The 13,294-nt window shown below is 39.8% G+C and overlaps 1 protein-coding gene and 1 long non-coding RNA gene across 2 annotated transcripts in view; one reads left to right on the top strand and one right to left on the bottom strand.

Annotated features, from left to right (window-relative positions):
* COL25A1 (collagen type XXV alpha 1 chain) overlaps window positions 1–13,294 on the top strand; it is a 369,306-nt gene that overhangs the window by 210,196 nt on the left and 145,816 nt on the right. The gene's annotated exons all lie outside the window — the stretch shown is intronic.
* LOC142142935 (uncharacterized) overlaps window positions 10,910–13,294 on the bottom strand; it is a 30,012-nt gene continuing 27,627 nt past the window's right edge. Inside the window, exon 2 of the long non-coding RNA XR_012689412.1 lies at window positions 10,910–11,880. This is a non-coding gene — a long non-coding RNA (uncharacterized LOC142142935). The remainder of the gene's footprint in view (window positions 11,881–13,294) is intronic.

Below are 13,294 nucleotides of genomic sequence, written 5' to 3' on the forward strand. Positions count from 1 at the left end.
CTAATATGCATCAAGAATACCACAGCCACAGTCCTGTCCTTAATACCTTAGTTTATTTGTTTGTTTGTTGATAGGAATTTTAATTGAAGCAGCTGAATGTGTGCCTCATGCACAATATACTATAAAATTATTTTGGCGTCCTTATCTTATTGATATGTTGTGCTGAGATCCCCCAGGCATCTATCACTAGGGTCTTCTTGAAATAATATATTTGTTGTTTTAGAGGGCCATCTGACAAGACTTTGAAGCAAATACACTGGGCTAAGAAATGGGTTTACATGTAAAGAGACAAGCAGCATGTGCTTCAGAGGCAGATTATTGATGGGAGTAGCGTTTCTCACTTGTAATGTGCCGCTCTTAATCTGTCAGGATAGGATGTCTTTATAGCTCATTCAGTGTCGTCACCAGTGAAATGCAAAACTTTGGCGTTCAGTGAATACTCTGTCATCATAATCACGAAGGCCTGCCGGATGAGCTAAGTGTGCAGATCAGCACCTGTGGTCTAAGTAATAGTTATTTTTCCTTCCATGTTATTCATTTCATTCACACACTAATCTACCAGTGCATTGAAAATGGGGCAATAACACTGAATGTGATTGTAGCTTTGTTAAGTGTCATAAAGGAGTCACAATTGAGATACAAATCAATACAGTACAGTACAAACAATGCCGAATATCTTGATGTCTATATACAATCAGATATTATTAAAGTATATGGCTAATAATTGTAGAAAATAACATGGTAATTACTAATCACAACTACTGCTAACCAAAAATTTCCATGCTCCATCATAAAAATTAGCTGAATAATTGAAGAAATAGAGGTAAGGGGGAGGAAGTAGGATTATGCCAAGTGACGAAAAGGCTGAGAGGACCTTGAAATGATTCTGGTAAATGATACAGGGGCAATGTAGTAAGCAATGTACATGTGCATGAAGTTTTTGGAGAAATAGAAATTGAAATGTGTATCCAGAGAGGAGAGGATCTTTGTGTTTGTGTCCAGTGTGGAGGAGTTATGTGTATTCTTCTGATCAGATTGGAGAGTTATCTGAATGTCACCTTGTCGACTGTCCCATTGCTGATTTTGATTTAATAGTTATACCATGGAGGAAATGGGTCTCTTTTAAAGTGGCCTGGCATGGATCCTTCTGCGGTTCTTGTAGCTTTTTCTAAAAGCTAATAAAAACATGAGAAAAGTCTATATTACACAGTGTCTATAGTGTGATACCATATTATACTATTGTGGGATTTTGGTATGGTGGCGAATTTGTGGTAATATGTACATATATATATATATATATATATATATATATATAGCTATAAATATATATTTAAATTCCACTCATGAGTTCATTCATTGGTGCGCCTTCTGTATACTTTTTTAGGTCAATGTTCAATATAATCTACGCCAATACTCTTTCCACTTCTGCTTTAATTCACCTCCTGTTCTCACTGTATACTGTGATCGTACATAGATTTGCAGCAGATTAGGTTACTGGGTTACTTTGGTGTATGTCCTTGTCCTTACTACTGTATATATAAAATGTGGGAATGTTAATGGCACAGACAGGATTAGGATATTTTCCTGAACATTTTATAGATCACAGGTACTAATGGGATCCAGAAAAGTAAAATTCATACAGATAATCCACTTCACTGTAATGTGTATTGTATTTTATGCAGATACCGTAACATTAAAGTTTTAAATGAATATTTCACTGGGACAGAGCTGTTCTTTTATAAGCTTGTCTGTGCATTTAAAAGAAAGGAAAGAACACACACCCTTCCTGCTGTCTTTAATTACATTGTAGGATGATTTATTTTCTGGTTGGTGCTACTGCCTCTATATAGGGGATTTTGAAAAGAAGTCAACTACTGTTTCATATCTTTCAGGATGTGCTCAGCCTAATGTATAAAACAGAGATTGCAGCAATCCTTTTGGGGAAACAGATTTCTTTCTCCATTTTGTTTTTTTCTCATAACTCACTCAACATTTTTATAAATTAATTTTGGACTTAGAAGAAAATGGTGTTATTTTAATCTGATATCAGAAACCAATGTTGAAAGAGCCCCTCTCGAAGAGATATAACTACATTGGCAAGTTTGAGGCTTAATTTCTTAAATGTGCGCACAATAATGTTAACACTCTACTTTGCTGTTTCTAATTATTAAAAAAAATGCCCATTTGAAGTCTAACTCATGAACTATTATATAATTTACATTTTATTCAGCAATCTGGTGTGAAAGAAAGGTTTGTTTTAAAATTGATGTCTTAATCAAAATTTAAATAATTAAATGAATGCTAGGAATGCAAAGTGGCCACTCCTATTCAGAACAAAGGCAAATGGCATTTTTCATGAATATTGTCCCTATCTCAAAACTTTCCCTAACCCTTTTCTTAGTTTTGGTGAGATTGTCTTATTAGCGCTTCACGTATTAAACAGAAAACTCCTATCCTACATAGATGAACAGTCAAAGTGTTTGTTTTACTTCTGTCTAATCTAATCTGGCCTGTGCAGATTTCAAATGCCCAGTGGGTAAACAATGAGTATGTCAGTCATTGTCATAGTCATACCTTCCAAATCTGGAGCAGCAGAAATCGGGATAAGGAGGTGGGGGCGACATTGCAATGGGAGCTTGGCCATGTCACCATGGGGGCGAACACTTTTAAAGCATTAGGCTGCACCATTCATTGCTGCACACACCAATGACAGTTGCGCACTGCTTCCATCCACATAGCAGAGCAGCGGCAAGCAGGAGATAACGCCCATCCTCCTGGACATGGGACAAAGCTGTCCAAGGACAGAGACTTCAAATCATAATATATTCAGGTTAAATTGGGAGGTGTGTATCGTGAGTGTGTGTATGTCAGTCATTGTGGGCAAGGATGCCAAGGGGAAGAGCACACATGTGGACCTGAGGGTGACAATTAGGGGGCCATCTACAGCCCCTCTGAGCCAGATCATGGATATGGGAAAGTGCTGGTGTAGACCAATAGCTTGGAACGTGCCATTACACTCCACTAGCGGGTGCTAGATGCAGCCATATCAGGGACTGACGGTGACTGTAAATGTAAGTCTGTCCGTCAGTCTGTGTAATTGTGAGTCTGTATGGCAGTATGTGCCAGTTGCCTTGTACTTTTATATGGTCACTCCTGTGTAACTTATAATATATTCTTTCAAATGACAGTAAGGGTACCTTATGCCACATATAATATACAAGTAATGCAAATATATGCATCAACTTCTGAAATACTATCTGTGTAAATGGGGAGTTTTGATGTTATCTCTATAGTCAGGGAATTCTGATGTCATCTGCTCAGTGTTCATTAAAAATATGTATTTATTGTAAAGGATAATGCATCTCCTATTGTAAATGAATATTAGAGGGCATAGGCGGTACAGCTGTAAGGGGTTTTGATAGTCTAGGGGACCCAGACAGACCCCTTCGTCTGTCCGTTGTCTGACCACCAAGACTCTGCATCCTGCTAGGAAAGCGGTACAGTGACATCATCACTATGCTTCACGCTCCCACCCTATCGGTGTCTGGGAGCCGCTGCATTGCATCAAGAATAAGGTAACTAAATTAGAGGAATTTATTGTGCAGATGGATGGGGGCATATATTGTACAGAGAGAGGGGGGCATGTATTGTACAGAGAGAGGGGGGCATGTTTTGTACAGAGAGAGGGGGGCATGTATTGTACAGAGAGAGGGGGGCATGTATTGTACAGAAAGAGGGGGGCATGTATTGTGAAGAAGGGGGAATGTATTGTGAAGAAGGGGGAATGTATTGTGCAGAGGGAGGGGGGCATGTATTGTGAAGAAGGGGGAATGTATTGTAAAGTAGGGGGCATGTATTGTACAGAGAGAGGGGGGCATGTATTGTGAAGAAGAGGGAATGTATTGTTCAGAGAGAGGGGGGCATGTATTGTACAGAGAGAGGGGGGCATGTATTGTGAAGAAGAGGGAATGTATTGTTCAGAGAGAGGGGGGCATGTATTGTGAAGAAGGGGGAATGTATTGTGCAGAGGGAGGGGGGCATGTATTGCGCAGAGGGAAAGGGACATGTATTGTAAAGTAGGGGGCATGTATTGTACAGAGAGAGGGGGGCATGTATTGTGAAGAAGAGGGAATGTATTGTTCAGAGAGAGGGGGCATGTATTGTGAAGAATGGGGCATGTACTGTGAAGAGGGAAGGTGCACGAATGGTAAAGGGGACATGTACGCAAAGAGCAAGGGGGGCATATACGGTAAGAGGGAGGGGGTCATGTATGGTAACGAGGGAAGGGGGGCCCTGTCAGATTAATTTGTGGTAGTTACCTATGTACACCTACCACTTTCCTGATCCTTGCTGTGATATAACTCCACTTATCCAATTTATTTACCTTTCTATATAAGTGCCATGTACATCATAGTCATACACAGCCTAAAACCCCATAAATCTTGTCTGTCTGATGGCAATGAAACACAGTCTAGCTACAGACTCAGTGTTTGCAGATATTGTTTGCATATATATCATGTAATGTGCCAAGAAACATTTCTCCCACACACATTTTGAGTAATTTCCAAATCTAAAGTTTGTATTGTAAATGCCAAGTGATATGGCTTTCTATCAGGAGGAAATGTAAAGAAAATGTCAGAACAAATGATAATAGATTATTTTTCTTGAAATAATATCTAAACATTCTTGTAAGGCAAACATTGTTAGCAATCTGAAGCTCAATAATCTCAGCTATATCAATATAGAAGAGACAGTCCCAATCCTAACTACCTCTCTGCACAGCAGGAACAATGCAGAGATATAATTAGAAAAGGAAAATGAGCTTAATTGTTTACTTTGTTGCAATGTTTGGTAGACTACCTAACTTTGGGGAGAATTGGCCATCCTAACTGATCCTGCCGGATCTGCAATTTGCCTCTTGGATCTCCCCTCTGGGTTCTCCTGGAGCAGAGGCATTAACAGTAGACAAGTATGGAAGGGAGAGGGGTTGAAGGTGACCTAGCTCTACAGAAGCACGATGTACATCTCCATGGGACGTACCGCAACGTACACATCCAAGCAACCACTCCCCCAGCACAATGCAGTCAGAGGGGGAGTGACTGTGTCCCATTTCCAAGCCATAGAACGTTGGGAAGTATGTAACACAATAAATTGTACCTACCACCTACACACAGTGGTTGCAGCTATTTTGTGGGATGTAGAAATATTCAGCAGAGTTTTTTTTATGGCTCCAGTGTGTTAGACCTGAATATGTATTGCTGCAAATAACAGAGTTACGTAATGAAGTACCGCTGCAATTTAATATGTCGAGGTGTCTCTGGGAGCCCCGTAGTAGACCCCCCTCTTCACCAAGGTATTTTCCCTCTTCAAGGGCAGAATGGAGAAAGTGTTATGCGCAGCATAGCCGGAATTACCTAATGCTGTTGTCCACATGGAGGACTACGTGGACAGCGGTAAGTGCTGGTAATACGGTTATCTCTTGGGGATAATGGAGGTCTATTTATTATTACACAGTGGTGATCATTATGTATTGCTGTAAATCGCAGCAATACATAAGGCAGTTACGCTGCTATTTGCTAGGCCGAAACTGCTGCTGGAGCCATGGCGAAGACACCCCTATAAAACAAAGTCATTTTACTCTTCACCGGCAGCTTAGTACTGTCAGGGAATTCTGAAAGTGAAATGCGCATGCAAGGCTAATGTCTGTGCATGCCCATAGTGATCTGCCTGAGTAGGGACCAAAAGAAGCCGTTCCGGACCCCAAAGGAACAGGTAATGCTTGATAAGTCACTAACATCACAATCCCTATAGAGTTCTTTGGGGATTGGGGTAACAAATGAAAAGTAGCTTTATTTTGGCAGGAAGTCCGCCCCCCCTCGAAAAACATGATTCATACCGTTATAATAAGAAGAGCAGCTTTCTTCTACTAGAGCATGCATCAAGACCATGTTCATTTTCTATTTAGACCCTACTTTTCCCATTATTTGTAGGCACTTTTTACGATAATTGGACATACATCTGAGGTTTTGATTGTGACAGTATATGGGAACAATATATACAACATCACTAAATGGGGCTAACCATAGAAACCTAGGGATCGTCCTGGAGGCAGCCAGCTCCCAAATGTATCACTATAATTGCTTTAACGTTGCTCGTTACATGTTAACCTTTTTACTGCCCTATGACCATTACATACCTTAAAGTAACATATACATCTAACTTCTAGTTGGCAGTGCTTTCATCATGTAACCACTGTTGACTTTGTTTAATTGCCAGATACTGACACTCCCACTGAGACCTGACAAACTAAGTAAACTGTGCCTGCTTCTGGAGTGGAGTGTTTTAACATTAAAGTAAGGTGTCTTCCATCAGATGCCTTGAATTTACATTCTTCCCTGAGCATACAACACATGGAATTGACCTTTGACCACTCACATCCCACAAAGGGAAATGATTTAAGGTTATTCACTGGTAAATGTATAAAATATTGCAGTGCTGGCACAAACATGCATAACGTTCTACTACGATGATCTTGTATTATCTCAATATTATTTTAAAAATTGAGGAAATAAATGAGAAGAACAATATTGTTTTAACACAATTTTATTGTATGTTATTTGTGGTGATTTAGATTAAGAAAGGAATTTTTGCAAGAAATTTCTGACGTGGGCAGTTTCTTAAAGCTTGCTCTAAAGTATACAATGCTTCAGTTTTAGTCAGTCATTAAAAGTAACATATTCATAATATATTTTTTACTATAACAAAACTTCTATTCTGTTGGCTAATAGTATACCATCTTTTCTCACACATTTCCTGCCCTATTAAGCCAAACTGGATAAATCTCACAATGAAACAACCCACCTTTTGCAGATTTGATATGGTTTACACAATGGATGGACACATGGTAATGAACTGGTCGAAAAATAAATGAATACATTTATCTTTTTTTTATTTGTAATACAAATTTTAAACCATCTCCTCCATTGCTGACCCTATTGACATAGGCTTTTGTAGGCCACATGAGCGGTGGAAGTGTGGTTAACAGAAAATAATGAGTGCCCACCGGTGGCAAGAAATCGCACTTCCCAGCAATGTTTATAATTATACACATAAACTGCCTCTGGGCAAGACATAGCAAAGTAGTATTACGCCATTCTGTCCTCCATTAGCTATCAATAAAGCTATTGCTGCATTGAATAATTCAAATACATTTGGTGGCATGGACAATTCCTTTTCATTTTAATCCATATTGCTGATTTATGGATTGTATTGAACTAGTTCTGTCCATCCACCCATCCACCCACCCATCCAAGTATACCAATAGTGAATTGTACAGAAGGTTTTTATAGTATCACAACTGGGTGCTGCTATTTTAAAGCTAAAAGCCTGACCTCGGAATATGGACAGTCCCCACTTGTTACCATGGAAATCTGTCATTTTAACTTTTATGATAGTAGGAATAGATAGTAGAACTGTTTTACCTCACAGCATTTGACAATCCATACAGCAAGGTGTGTATTGTAGGAATGGAGCAAATGTCATGTCACGTAGATGTACTAGGCTCCTGCTTTGGATTTTTAAGAGCCAAAGTCATTTAATTCATACAAATCCCTCATTTAATTCATATAAATCCCCAATTTCTTTAGTTGTTCACTAAGCTGTTGGAGGAACCTAGGTCACACACAGCATAGAGTTATGACTTGTCCTATCAGGTGGGGAATTTACTACAAATCTGCATGCCATCTACTTCTGAGCTTCAATGCTGAAAGTGCACTTCTGTGACAGTGGGCACAGTGCTGAATATAAAGCAGCATTTGGGGCCTTAGCAGCTAAATTGCTCTGGGGGCGGGTAGGGGAAGGGCATTTGTGTGCTAAAGAGGAGAGTTGTCCCAAGGAACATTGCAGTATACTAAGTCAATCAGAAACGGGAGCTACATAAAGAACTATTTAATCCATTGCAACCATGCTATATTATTAAATAAGTAATTAATTTATTTAAATGATGAAAGTATACTCTTAATTAAGTAAAAGCAATATGAACAATGGAGAAAACAATAAGCTGGCAATCTACACGTGTTTTATTGAAAAGGTAGACTGATGGCAAGCATTAGGAACACCTGCCTCAACAAATATGTGCCATATTTTACTATAAACCTTGACGGACTGACATTTGCCATCTGGAAACAATACTATATCTTACAATGATTCAAGGCCTGTAAATTTGTTTGTTGAAATTGAAATAACTGCAATGATATAAATTGCATTTTTTTTTTATTTAATAGACATGCCGGTTTACTTTTCAATTGGGTACCTCAGGGAACATGTTTTTTTTTATGTTTTATATTTTTAAATTGTTTCTATCATACTTTTTAGCAATGCTAGCAAATCTTTTGATGCTAGCAACTGTGATATGGAGCTAAAGTATAAGGTAATTCCCACTATGTTCCTAGTAGAACTTGCATTCATTAATCTTTATTGAAGCGGTTTATTCCCGTTGGAACACAATTTTTATTTGACGTAAGAGTCTGGAAATTGGTGTAGACACCTAAAGAACAAAATATTTCATACTGAAAACTAAGATTTCAATACCAGGCGCCAAAGCCTGTATCCTTCTCTTAAACAGAAAATTTAGCAATTAAATTGAAATGACATGCTGTACTTAATTTTTCTATGTGCTAAAGCACAGAATTCTGGTTTATTTTTGCATGGTATACTTATACTGAATTACTGGGCCTTTAAAACAGTGGCTATTGACAGCAAGTATCTTAGGGGGGGAATACTGTTGCAATACCTGTTTCCAAAGCGGGCTGTACATTTTAAAGGCATTTATTTACAACGCATCATCGGCAGAATTCCTGGATACTTTTAAGTGACAGGACCCTGCTAAACAGAGTTAATGGGGACTCTGCACCAAAGTCAGTGGGGACCCCCTTCCAAAATACTACTATTGGTAATGGATTAAGTAAAGTTTATACTGGAAGTGGAAAACCTTTTAAAGAAAACTATATAAATATATTTCCTGTGCTACAACACTAAGTATAATTTAAAATATAATGTCTTATATTTTTGTGCTTTGTCACTTTACCTGTAGAGTTAAAAACAAGCACTGGTTGTCAAGTTCTATTGTAGGGAATATGGGAGGAAGGGGAATGTGAGCGTTGTGGCTAATATCTTTTTTAATGTGATCTGTCTGCTGAAATCTCCAGATCACAAGTAGATAGGTTACAAACTGCTTCAATATGTCATTTTACTACCAGAAGGCAGCAGAAAAGTTAGCTTGCCATCAATCGCTTGTTATCTCTCGCCTTGACTACTGTAACCTTCTTCTCTCTGGCCTACCTGATTCTCGCCTTGACCCTCTTAAGTCTATCCTCAATGATGCTGCCCGCCTCATTTTTCTCTCCCACTGCTTTATCTCTGCAGTCTCCCTCCAACAGTCACTACATTGGTTCCCCATACCCTACATACCCTACAGAATTAAATTTAAACTCCTCACCCTCGCCTTTAAAGCTCTTAGTCAATCTTCCCCTCCCTACATCTCCAATCTCATCTCTACCTACACTCCTACCCGCACCCTCCGTTCTGCCTCTGACCGCCGCCTCACTACTTCACTGATCACCTCCTCTCACTCCCGTCTTCAGGAATTTGCCCGGGCTGCTCCCCTGCTGTGGAACGATCTTCCACGTTCCATCAGGTTAGCATCTACTCTCAAAGGCTTCAAGCGTGCCCTTAAGACTCATTTCTTTATTCAAGTCTATCAGTCCTCCTAACTTCCTTGTCCTGGCTCTCTCTCCTAGTTAGTACCAGAGCTGGATTTAGACCTCATGGGGCCCTAGGCAAGATACTGGTTTAGGGCCCCCTCCCTGAAAAAATCCATAGCACTATAGTTTTTTAGCATAACATATACCCCTATTTAGGGGCTGGCTGGCAGACTTTAGCCCGGGGGCAAGCATATAGCACTGGCCCATAAGTAGCAGCCCATTTTTAAAGGGTGGTCTCACCGCAGAGGGCCGCTGGGCCCTAGGCAATTGCCTAGGTTGCCTAGTGGTAAATCGGGCCCTGGTTAGTACCACCCTTTTTGTGTCTCCCCCTTCCCTTTAGGTTGTATGCTCTCAGGAGCAGGGCCTTTTCTTTGTGTGCTCCTTCTACTGTTCCTTCACCCTCTGTACCTCTTGGCCTGCTTCGCTAGCCCTGTTTTCCCTGTTTTCTTAAGCTTCAGCCTTCTTCTTGCTGATTTCTACCTTCCCTTTCACTATCTGTCAGATATGATCTGATTTGCTTTACCCTGTTACCTGTGTTTGTATATATTTGTGTATCATGTTGTGTGTTGGTTCCGTTTTCTGTATATGTAATGTACGGCGCTGCGGACCCTTTGTGGCATCTTATAAGTCAAAGATAACAATAATAAAATCTATCAAATGTAGGAGATTAATTTAATGAAATAGACAAAAAGGATGTGGTCGGCAGCATGGTGGCTAAGTGGTTAGCACTTCTGCCTCACAGCGTTGGGGTCATGAGTTCAATTCCCGACCATGGACTTATCTGTGAGGAGTTTGTATGTTCTCTCCGTGTTTGCGTGGCTTTCCTCCGGGTGCTCTGGTTTCCTCACACACTCCAAAAACATACTGGTAGGTTAATTGGCTGGTAACAAATTGACCCTAGTCTGTGTGTGTGTGTGTGTGTGTGTGTGTGTGTGTGTGTGTGTGTTAGGGAATTTAGACTGTAAGCCCCAGTTGGGCAGGAACTGATGTGAGTGAGTTCTCTGTACAGCGCTGTGGAATTAGTAGCGCTATATAAATAAATGGTGATGATGATGAAGACAAAAAATTGCTGAGACAACAGATACCAGTTCTGTGGCTGTGCAGTTGGTCAATATTTAATCAAAAACAAACATGACTTTTCAGGGATATTCTTGTTTGACCTCGGTGTGGCTTTCTAATAGCTTTATTGAGTTGCAAAATATTCACATCTTACAAAATGATCCTTTTGTCATGTCTATTTCTTACTTTGAACAATATTTCTATTGTTGTAAAGCATCTAAAACAATATACTGAGATTATTTATCATTTGCCGTCATTTCAAATGATAAAACTTGCGTTGTTATCACCCATACATGAAATCAACACTCGTATCCTTCCACTACATTAATTATATGGGAACATTTCGTAGCACACTACTTGTTTTACAGTCCCATGAGACTAATATGTCACTCTATGGATGACATAATGACACTGCGCCTTACAATCTTGGCCCACTGTCAAGCAATGGCAATGTTACAGTAAGTCTTTGTCAAAGCTAGTCTGTTTTACAAATAGAGCTGCCACTTTTTTTCTGTTTGCTGATGGTATCAACCCTTCATCCACAATGGGAAATGAATGGCAACTTCAAACTCTTAGCAATTATTGTGGATGTGATATTCTCATATATACTGTATGTGCAATAAAATAGCCTGTGAGAAAAAATTGTACATGCCAGACCAGGGTAACCAGTTTCTATCACTTCTGTTCCTGCAAGAAACATGACATTTTCAAGAACAGGGGTGCATGTGGTCATTACGAAACAGTGTCAACATTGATGAGAGAGATTCTCAATTCAGCTGTCCTTTCCAGAGCTTGTTGCTGCTTTTCTTCCAGAACTAATCCTTTGATTGCCAGAGACAGACTTCATTAGCCCACACACAAACCGCAGCAGTTTTTTTTTCCCTCAGTGACATTTTAGGACCTTTGACAGGATTTTTCTGAACACAGAGCTATATCTGCACAGTTCTCTCGGATCCTAACACAAGTAGCCTAATCTTTTCAGCAGCGAATGCCAAAACTCCCTGTTTCCACCTTCAAGGAGGTGCCCCGTTGTTCCTTTCAACACATTGATTCCTGCAGACTAAATAAGAAAAATGTCACAATGAAAGAGGAGTTTACGCAGGGCCAACAGGGAGATGAGTAGGGAAAAGTACTTTTTAAATAGAGATTTCAATTTTTAGACACATTGAGGGACATGATATTCATGGAAGATTTCCCAGTCTATATTATCACTTATATTAGTTTAAGGTTAATTTGTTTTCCTTTAAACATGATATCATGTGTTGCATTAGGTACTATGATCAACAGACATTCTTGTTGATTACATATTGGAAGTTATAGCCTGTAACCAATTAGCATATTTCCCAGACCAAGCTACTGTTCCAACAGTTCTGTATATACCGCTTATATATTGGAAAAGCATAGCAAATACTGTATTTCACAACCCCTAGTTCTTATTGTTAGGGGGGAATTTAATGCCCCTCAAAGTAGCGCAGCGTTAACCTATTACCGTTAATACAGTGATTTTAACTCTACTTTCAGGGAGCTGCGAGCAAAAAGCCGGCATTTAAATTACCATAATATTGGTAATAGTGCGCAGGCCGCGTTACTTCCAAAAGTAATTGAATTCCACCCTTAGTCTCCGAAAGTTGATGTTTTTTTCTACTGCTACTAAGACCTTTGTAATAATTCCACCCACCTCTAAGGCTGTAAGTCTCTCTTGCTGTTCCCTGGGATCTGCTAGGGCAAGTCACTGCCAGGGGCGGAACAGTGCATCACTAGGCCCCAAATTGTGGCAGAGGCCCAGGTATGCCATTCTCAACTCCCGGCCCTTCTAAGCATGCGTGGTCTGGCGGGGCAAGCAGGGACCTCAGATTTGAGTGGCGACCCAGCAATGTCTGGTTCCCCTCTTTGTCATGCCCCATAGTTGCCAGACCCCTGTTGCTCCTGGTCATTGCAGTAATGTTATAGGATTTCCTGTCCAGAATAGGAAGCAGAACATAGCGTTCACTCTGAATGAACGTAGTGCTAGGTATTTATTCTACAATTCCTGACACTTTCTCTTGATTCCGGGCTGTCATTATGTGCAGAATTAACCAGCTATTGATGTGCTGTTTGAGTACAGTATGCAGTCAGCAAGTGGTTAATAATAAAAATATGAATTTATAATATATAGTACAAGATAAATAGTAATTTAGGGTTTAGCTTAATATAAATTATAATTAGCATGTTATACAACAAACTGAGTGCTAGCAAACATATACAACTATTATCTGTGTTCTGTAAACCCTGAGAATAAATAACAAGCTGAAATCCAACTCCAATAACTAGCAGATCTGGGAGGGTCTAGTTTACAGGACCCCTGCCGCTTCTCAGATACTTATCTCACCAGTGCCACTAGCACTCTAATTGCCTTCCTCAGCAGGAGAATGTAGAATTTTCGACACCTCGGGGCCTATAATCACCTGGTCTGCTTCCAATAACTGGTCACAGAT

The sequence above is a fragment of the Mixophyes fleayi genome, chromosome 1 (assembly GCF_038048845.1).
Source record: "Mixophyes fleayi isolate aMixFle1 chromosome 1, aMixFle1.hap1, whole genome shotgun sequence".
In the NCBI taxonomy this organism is placed as follows: domain Eukaryota; kingdom Metazoa; phylum Chordata; class Amphibia; order Anura; family Limnodynastidae; genus Mixophyes; species Mixophyes fleayi.